We start from the raw sequence: 10,292 nt of genomic DNA, 5'->3' as shown, positions 1-10,292 counted from the left end.
TATATTGTTATATGGAAAAATTAGCATCAACAATGGAGTTGTTGAAAACAATTATAACGCAGACATGTGAATGAATGCTACACATTCACTAGAACAGTTACTTATAAAAACACTTAACTTCAGGGAAAACACTACTGATATATGGAAATAGCAGGGTATGAGTTCTTTGATCCTATTTACGGAGGATATCTCTGAGCAAAAGATTATACTTAACTTTTTTGATTTGCATTTTTAAGATCTGTAAAATATACATTTTACATATTTACTTATAAAATGTGATAATAAAACGTAGAAATAAGGCCATTTAGTTCATAGTATGAGCTGTATCACTGCTGTTTAATCATTTCAAATGGGCTTACATTGCATTGTAAGTACCCAGGCAAAGAGGAGTGGAAAAGTCACCTGTATTATGAGGCTGTCTGTGTCAGGGGAAGCAGCTAGTCAAAACCATGATTGTAGACAAGAATAAGTATGAAAGGTCAATGATTACATTGGAAGTATGTTTTTCAGGAGTATTTGAATAAGATTGGAGGGAGAATATGAGAGGAGGGATAAAATTTTAGAATTTCAGATACTAAGAAGATAAAGATATTTGAAGAGATGTTATCATATTCTTGGGATTTCTAAAAAACAATGTCCAGGGTCTGTACATAGATAGTGGATTGATTTGTGACTGCTTGTGCTATTATATGTTTGGATACACTGGCCAACTTTCAGGTATGGTAGTGCTATGGAAATGCAGATCTTAAGGTAGCCATGTTTTTCCTTTGTCCCATGAAAAGGAATAGAATCTGGAAAATTTAATAATCTTTATTAAACTTTATCAATTTTTGAAGAAAACATAAATATTTTAGGTTAATTTGACATAGCTAATAATTCAAGGGTGTTAAAATAATTGAAATGATGGTATCCACATGTAAATATCTTTAACTGCATGTTAATAGAATGTTTGTGATATTTTTATACTAATTATTTATTGATATTTATTAAATGACTACTATAAGCAAGTGCTTTAAATGCATGATCTCGTTTAATGCTCAGAAGAGATAAACTTATAGATAGATCAGATACTGACTGAGATTAGTTGAATTGATTTTGTTATGTGGTCACCAAGCAACAGATTCATTAAAAAGTATAATATACATTTGGTAGATGTATATTCAGTTCAGTTCAATTTAGTTCAGTTCAGTCACTCAGTCCTGTCTGACTCTTTGTAACCCCATGAACCACACAGCACGCCAGGCCTCCCTGTCCATCACCAACTCCCAGAGTCCACCCAAACCCATGTCCATCGAGTCAGTGATTCCATCCAACCATCTCATCCTCTGTTGTCCCCTTCTCCTCTTGTCCTCAATCTTTCCCAGCATGAGGGTCTTTTCCAACAAGTCAGTTCTTCACATCAGGTGGCCAAAGTATTTTAGTTTCAGCTTCAGCATCAGTCTTTCCAATGAACACCCAGGACTGATCTCCTTTAGGATGGACTTGTTGGATCTCCTTGCAGTCCAAGGGACTCTCAAGAGTGTTCTCCAACACCACAGTTCAAAAGCATCAATTCTTCGGCACTCAGCTTTTTTTATAGTCCAACTCTAACATCCATAGATGACTCCTGGAAAAACCATAGCCTTGACTAGACGGATCTTTGTGGACAAAGTAATGTCTCTGCTTTTTAATATGCTGTCTAGGTTGGTCATAATTTTCCTTCCAAGGAGTAAGTGTCTTTTAATTTCATGGCTGCAGTCACCATCTGCAGTGATTTTGGAGCCCCCCAAAATAAAGTCAGCCACTGTTTCCACTGTTTTCCCATCTATTTGCCATGAAGTATTGGGACTGGATGCCATGATCTTAGTTTTCTGAACATTGAGTTTTAAGCCAACTTCTTCACTCTCCTCTTTCAGTTTCATCGAGAGGCTCTTTAGTTCTTCTTCACTTTCTGCCATAAGAGTAGTGTCATCTGCATATCTGAGGTTATTTATTTTTCTCCCGGCAAGATGTATGTTACATTATATCATATCAAGGCTGTGGTCCAATGTCATGTTCTTGCAACACAGTGTTGGAATCAAGATTCAAATAAGATTTAGTTTGAGCTGCTATGTCCACACTGCTTTAGAAATTTCTAGAAAATAATATACCACTTATCATCCTTTAGATACACTCTTGAGAATCTATGATCTTACTGACCTTTTCTTTTCTATATACCTGTTAAATACCTCTCATAGTGCTCCCATAGTTTTTTTGAAGACATTTCTTGTAGTCATACTTTTCATATATGTTGAATGATTTATTTTATGAATACATAATCATTTTATATTTATTTTATAAATATAAAACTTGATTTATTTTGTAAACATAAAACTGTTGATGATTTATTTTATAAATATATCACTGACATACAACATGATCTTAGTTTCAGGTATACAACATAATGATATGATGTTTGTATATATTGAGAAATAATCACTGCAGTAATTCTGGGAAACATCTGTTACAGCTTCAGAAGTTTTTCTTATGATGAGAACTTTTAAGATCTACTCTCTTAGCAACTTTCAAATATGCAATACAGTATTATTAACTATAGTCACCATGCTGTATGTTACATCCCCATGACTTACTTCTTTCATAGTGGAAGTTTGTACCTTTTTACTCCTTTCATTCATTTCAACCACCCCTCTGTTCTCTGCATCTGCAAGCTTTTCTCTTTACTTTTTATTTTAGATTCCACATGTAAGTGAGATCATACAGTATTTGTCTTTTTTTTTTTTTTTGGTCTGACTTATTTAACTTAGTATAATGCACTTAGGGTGCACCTATGTTGTCACAAATGGAAAGGTTTTATTCTTTTTTGGCTAAATATTCCAGTGTATACAAATGTACACCACATCTTTATCCGTTCATTCACTGATGGACAATTAGGTTTTAAATGTATCTTGGATGTTGTACATAATGCTGCAGTGAATATAGGTGTACATATATCTTTTTAAGTTAGTATTTCTGCTTTCTTTGGGTAAATACTCAGAAGTGGAATTGCTAGATCATTTGGTAGTTATATATATGCATGCTCAGTTGCATCTGACTCTTGGAAACCCCATGGACTGTAGCCCACCAGGCTCCTCAGTCCATGGAATTCTCCAGGTAAGAATATTGAAGTGGGTTGCCATTTCCCGCTCCAGGAGATCTTCCTGACCCAGGGACCAAACTCATGTGTCTCTTGCATTGGCAGGCAGATTCTTTACCACTATGCCACTTGGGAAGCCCCTATGGTAGTTCTAGTTTTACTTTTTTTGAGAAGCTTACATGGTCTAGAGTGGCTACACCAATTTATATTCCCACCAATAATGCATAAGGTTCTTTTTTCTCCATATCCTCACTAGCATTTTTTACCTTATCTTTCTGATAATAGTATTCTAACACGTATGAGGTGATATTGTGGCTGAAAATCAGAGAGGTTAAATGATTCATCCAAGCAAGGTAGCATTCTGAATGTGGATTTTAGCCCAGAACTGCCTGGTGTCAGTACTAATGATCTTTTTCTACTCATATACTTGCTTCCTTTATTTTAAACATAGGATTATTAGACTTCAGAGATGAAAGAGCAATTGAGATTACTTATTTCAATTAGTTCAATTCATGTTTTAGGGAACTATTGTCTAGAAGAGTTGGACTACTTACTTAATGTCATGTAATGAACTATTAATTCTAGAGTACCACCATGAATTGTTGTTGCTTTCTTTCCATATTTCAGGAACTAACAAGTAAGCCTAAATTCTTTGGCTTACTGGGTTTAAATTTAAAAAATCGACTCCTACAATTTCCTTTTCCTCAGCAAGATGGCAGAGTATGACTTGATTACTTACATCACACACTTTTTGGATCGGCTTCTAGTTCTTTCATTGCTTGAGTTTCTCTCTGTTAAGAAAAATATATAATGAAAAAAAATTGTAATGGAAATTGGATCTTCTTAGTGATACCAACATGGTAGACTTTGCTATTGATGTATTTCCTTTATTCTGATGATATCCTCATGCTTTGAGAGAAAAAAGAACCAGCATTGTTTCACAACTAAAACAACTTCAGGCATCAGCAGAAGCAATTGTGAAGATGTTTGAAGATCCAGACACTACAAGGCAAATGCAATAAACCAGGGATGATTGGATATAGTTTTACTACATGGCATATAAGCCTGGTTTTAGGTAGGAATATTTAGATACATGCTAGGTATGCAAAATTCCAATATGAATGTGGAAATTACTCTGGAGCAACAGAATATATTTACTTCTTTAGAGAGTTGGTTCCAGCAATGGATAGAAATGCTTTGAGTTCACACTGGGGACAACTGACCTCAGAAATTTTAATACAGTTTTGGAATGCAGTCATGGAAGGCTGCATGGCTAAAAGATAAACAATAATTCTGTGAATTCTCCACTTTAATCTCTTCAGCAGTGAATATGGTTCATTCATTGGTCTCTGTTTTCTTCTATCACCCCAAAGCATAGTAACATTATGGACCAATTCTTTCACCAGCCACAGTATCTTAGTGCAGGTCCAATGATGTGCCCACATGTTCTCTACTATTTAACCACAGCAGTCATAACAAACAAAGATGTTCAAAAACACCAGCATGTGCTGGTCAAAGTTATTCAATAGGAGCCTTGCACATATTTATATAAAGATCCAATTATAGAATTTGTTGAATGCTTACATATTAACTTCCATGGGGCTCAGATAAAGCTGAAGGAATGTGGATCAATGCAAGTGAATGATTTCTTCTTGGTGGTTTATCTTGAGGATTTCATCGAAAATGCCTGTCTCCATATTTGAGACTTGTATCACATCCATCAATGTATCAGCATTAACGTGCTGGCAGTTAAACTAAGCATGACTTGAGAATAAGTTGAAAAGTAGATTATAAATTTGATTACAAATGCAAGACTGGATGTCAAGATTGATTCTAAATTAGGTCATGAGGTTATGAGTAACAATACCATCTCACAAGTGATAAAATCACACAAGTGATTGAAAAGACCAAGAGCCTTTTATTTAAGAAGCCAAATGCTGACCATGAATACGGAGAAGAAATTTAATCAGAATAATAAGTAGAGGCTCCTAACTGTAACTCGGGACTTTGCCTCCTATTGAAGAACTATATAGAAAAAAAAAGAAAAAAAGAAAAAAAGAAAAAAAAACTATAAAAGAAAGTGAAATATTAAAACTATCACATAAAGGTAAAATATTTTAGAACAATTAGCATACTAACTATACATTTTGGAGAATTTGAATAAAATTGATGGTTTCATTAATAAGTAAAATAAGAAGTAGATCCCTGAAGTGATCTCCCCCTGAAGTGGGGAGATGAATTAGAAAAAGATGTACCACTTGGACAAATGATTTTGTGCAAGTAAAACTGCACCCCTGCATCATTGTCAGGTTATCAGGGTTCAAGAATCCTAAGTGGACTTTTAAATCCCCTTGTCCACTTCAGCTGGACACCCTTGAGCTATGTATCAGTTCAGGACCCTTGGTAGTCACTCTTCAAATAGAGACTTCAAAAACCTTTCTTTTACACGTATTCCCCGTGCACCAGGCCCGAGCACTTGTCTCATGCATCCCACCTGGGCTGGTGATCTGTTTCACCATAGATAATATACATGCTGTTCTTTTGAAACATCCCACCCTCACCTTCTCCCACAGAGTTCAATAGTCTGTTCTGTATTTCTGTGTCTCTTTTTCTGTTTTGCATATAGGGTTATCGTTACCATCTTTCTAAATTCCATATATATGTGTTAGTATGCTGTAATGTTCTTTATCTTTCTGGCTTACTTCACTCTGTATAGTGGGCTTCAGTTTCATCCATCTCATTAGAACTGGTTCAAATGAATTCTTTTTAATGGCTGAGTAATATTCCATGGTGTATACGTACCACAGCTTCCTTATCCATTCATCTGCTGATGGGCATCTAGGTTGCTTCCATGTCCTGGCTATTATAAACAGTGCTGCGATGAACACTGGGGTGCACGTGTCTCTTTCAGATCTGGTTTCCTCAGTGTGTATGCCCAGAAGTGGGATTGCTGGGTCATATGGCAGTTCTATTTCCAGTTTTTTAAGAAATCTCCACACTGTTTTCCATAGCGGCTGTACTAGTTTGCATTCCCACCAACGGTGTAAGAGGGTTCGCTTTTCTCCACACCCTCTCCAGCATTTATTGCTTGTAGACTTTTGGATAGCAGCCATCCTGACTGGCGTGTAATGGGACCTCATTGTGGTTTTGATTTGCGTTTCTCTAATAATGAGTGATGTTGAGCATCTTTTCATGTGTTTGTTAGCCATCTGTATGTCTTCTTTGGAGAAATGTCTGTTTAGTTCTTTGGCCCATTTTTTGATTGGGTCAATTTTTTTTCTGGAATTGAGCTTCAAGAGTTGCTTGTATATTTTTGAGATTAATCCTTTGTCTGTTTCTTCATTTGCTATTATTTTCTCCCAATCTGAGGGCTGTCTTATAACAGCCCTTATATAAGCCCTGTCTTATAACCTTACTTATAGATTCCTTTGTTGTGCAAAAACTTTTAAGTGGCCGATTCATGTCAATGTATGACAAAACCCACTGAGAAAATAAATAAATAAATAAAGGGGGAAAAAAAAAAACACCTTTCTTTTGTCTCACATAGCATCTCCCTTATCTTTTGTCACATGATGTTGCTTTGCTGCTCGTCTCCATTTGGGGTGTACTGTTGATATGTTACTACAATCATGACACTGATTGCTTCTTTAATTATTGCTCTGAGGAGTGTCTTGGTCTTCTGCCAATATCAACAGTGCTTTCATCTTTAGGGCTCTAAGCAAGCACTGTATTCTACAGTCATATGAACTGCAGACTCCACTGTAATAAATCTGTTCTCAATAGACACTTTAAGCTTATATTCAATTACTTTTTCACTCATAGGATTTTAACATTAGGCTGAAATTGAACATCTTGTTCTACTAATTATGAACAATAAAATGTTTTACATTCTCTGAATTACTAAAACTCAGAAATAAAATTAGCAACTCATATGCTTTTAAACTAGTAGTTCTAAAAGTATGCTTAAGTGATTCAGATGTATTAGCATCACCTGGTCACTTATTAGAAATAAAAATTCTTGGGTCCACTCAAGAATCACTACTGAGTGCTTATGACGTGCGTTGATGTTTGAGAGCAACAGATTTAAACCATGATGTTTTACTTGCTTTACTCCTCAAATATTGTATATTACAACCAAACATGATGATCCATTGATTTCCAGGTATAGTACTAAGTTTGCCTATGTTCCTGTTTCCCAAATGGCATGTGTAAGTTAGGGAAACTTGAAATCACACTGAAAAAAATAATAGTATGATGGCGATCATACCAAATGCCCCCATTGACTTCACAGTAAACACTGTTTTGCCTTTTTTTTGTTTGTTTGTTATAGATGAAAATACTACAACACACCTTTTTGTATATTTCTTATATATATTTCTTAAGCTATTTCATTATTCCTAATATCAGGGAAAAAACTATATACTGGATTGGCCAAAAAAATGTTCATTCAGTTTTTCTATAAGATGTTACATAAAAACCACAATTAATATTTTTGCTACTCCAATATATCAAAGATTTTAGAATATTTGTTCAGTATTCAGTTATCATTTTTTCATTGCATTGTAGTTTATTTTAAAATTAGACACTGTAAATGAAAAGCTTCTTGGGTTAAATGTGCTGATTGAAGAAAGGGTCATTAATTTACTTTTAACTACAACTCTCCAAAAGAAAGTAGCTACGCATATTTGAAACTGAACAGATTGATACTAAAAACAAATTTACATTAGTTTACAAAAAATATATGTATATATTTTGTTCTAAAAAGTTTTAGACTAAGTTGTTTTCATTTTCCAGTCTCTAATTATGCTAGTTTTGGGTATCTTGACCTCTGAGCTGTCTAACACAAATTTGTACCATTCCAGCAATACTAGATAACTGATTATAATATAATTGTATTGGCTAAAGCCCAGCACAATTTAAACATTGTCATTCTTTTGTTTCTTAATAAAAAGAGTACCTATGTGGTAATCATAAATTAGTTTTCTGCCATTTGTATTGCTGAGTTTTATTTTTATATTTCAAAAGTGAATCTACTTTCGAAACAAAAGAAATAGTAGTTAGCTACTTGAGAAGTGAAGTTATTTCTTGAACATATATTTTCTTTCTTTTTAGAAATAATAACATTCATCTAATGATATTTGCATTTTTGGTGGAGTGTTGTTACTCTAACATCAAAATAGGTTTATGGTGTTTCTGAAACTGAGATATCATATAGAGACAAAGTCAAAGTGTGTGAAATTCCCCTACACTTTCTGGGGTAATTCTCAAATTCCACAGAGTATTTTGTAATGTAACAATAGATGTGTGCTATCCATTAGGCACTGCTGTACCTTTTTGTCTAATTGAGCTTAATATTGTAGCTATCAGATATACTTCATCTTATTGTCATCTGATACCATCTACAAGAAGTATTATTCATAATTTCTACATGATAACATAAAATGATTGTCTTTTTAATACTGGCTGTTTGTACAAACTAGTTGTTTCCTCTGTATAATGTTTTCCAACTCTTCCGTCTGTGGAAAACATAAATCTATTTTCTCTGCATGAGAGGTTTCCTCTAAAACATAGAGTATTGACTTAGAATAGTTCCAACATTTGGCGAATAATTCAGAAGTTGAAATTCTTTATATTTGAAAGGATAACATATATTCATTATAAAGAAAAATTAACACACGCACACACAAGCTCATGTACATAATGCACATGTACAGAAGACTGCTGATGCTGGTTTGAGTACATAAGATCTAAGGCAATCTGAAATGATGGCTTTAGTGCAGTTATCTGATTTAGTAGCAGGTGCTTACTTACTTCCGAGAAGGCAATGCCACCCACTCCAGTACTCTTGCCTGGAAAATCCCATGGACGGAGGAGCCTGGTGGGCTGCAGTCCATGGGGTCATGAAGAGTCAGACACGACTGAGCGACTTCACTTTCACTTTTCACTCTCATGCACTGGAGAAGGAAATGGCAACCCACTCCAGTGTTCTTGCCTGGAGAATTCCAGGAACGGGAGCCTGGTGGACTGCTGTCTATGGGGTCGTAGAGAGTTGGACACGACTGATGTGACTTAGCAGCAGCAGCAGCTTACTTACCTTGTTCATCTCTATGATCTGTAAACTTATGAAGGAAAATTTCTATTTGCTATTCTTGGGATTGACATGGAAAATTCTGAAGGTTTAAAAAGGAACAGGCTACTGGGGGTTAGGATTCACCTAAATGAGGCAAATTCCAGATAATTTTTAATTTTTATGTTAAGAGAAAAATTATCATTAAGGCTGTTTATAGTTTTTATAATGATTTTATTTTTGTGTAGTATCTTGGTATCTTTTGATAGTCGCTTCTAACGTTATGAGTCAAAGAAAGTTGTGATAGTCTCCATGAGGAAATTGGGATATAAATGGCAACAGGTCATACAACATTGCACAGTGAAACCAACCAGCATTCAGGCCACTGATTCCTAAATCAATAGTGTTCAAATTGTTCCAACAAACATCAATAATTAAAATAAGGAAAATGTTTTCTCTGTTAGCACCTATGATATTCGAATAGACATACATGGTCTTATCAACCACGATGATCTCATTGTCTCATTGATTTGACTTTTCTCACATGGCACTGAGGTGGGCTTAATCATTAATTTATTCTCTAATTTACTTCACAGATATGTAGACGAACTGAGATAGGGATGATTATCTGTATACACAATCAGGGAAGTCCTTCCATATAAATTTATGAACTTTACTGACTTATAAATGTGACATATTGATTAAAGAAGTCAATTCATTAGTACATCTAGACAATCTAAAGCAAAAATATGGATACTAAGAGTATTATAATAGAATTAGAGTTTTAGATTAAGCCTCTAAATTAGTTGTTACAATTCTACAATTAAAAAAATAGCTTTTGATTTGTACAGTTATTTCTGTTGCTTTAAATATAATAATCACCCTGAAGGATGTTCAACTTTGAAAATAGAAACAACTATAAAAAATAATAAAAATGCAAACATGACAGTACTTTGTCTCCCTATTTATGGAGAATACATTATAGTGCTTCTGCTTTTGACAAGAAACAGTCTGTTCTATGGTCATGATTTGTCATGATGTGGCTCTCTGATATACAAGCAGCTAAGAGCATCCAAATGACATAATAGGAATAAAATTATGGCTCTTAAAGAG

At 34.6% G+C, this 10,292-nt stretch overlaps 1 pseudogene; it reads left to right on the top strand.

Moving 5' to 3' along the window:
- Window positions 1-3,824: 3,824 nt before the first annotated feature.
- On the top strand, window positions 3,825-5,094 carry LOC122428931 (annotated as a pseudogene).
- Window positions 5,095-10,292: the final 5,198 nt, after the last annotated feature.

Source organism: Cervus canadensis, chromosome 27, assembly GCF_019320065.1.
Source record: "Cervus canadensis isolate Bull #8, Minnesota chromosome 27, ASM1932006v1, whole genome shotgun sequence".
Lineage (NCBI taxonomy): Eukaryota > Metazoa > Chordata > Mammalia > Artiodactyla > Cervidae > Cervus > Cervus canadensis.
This window is presented reverse-complemented; position numbering and strand designations above follow the sequence as displayed.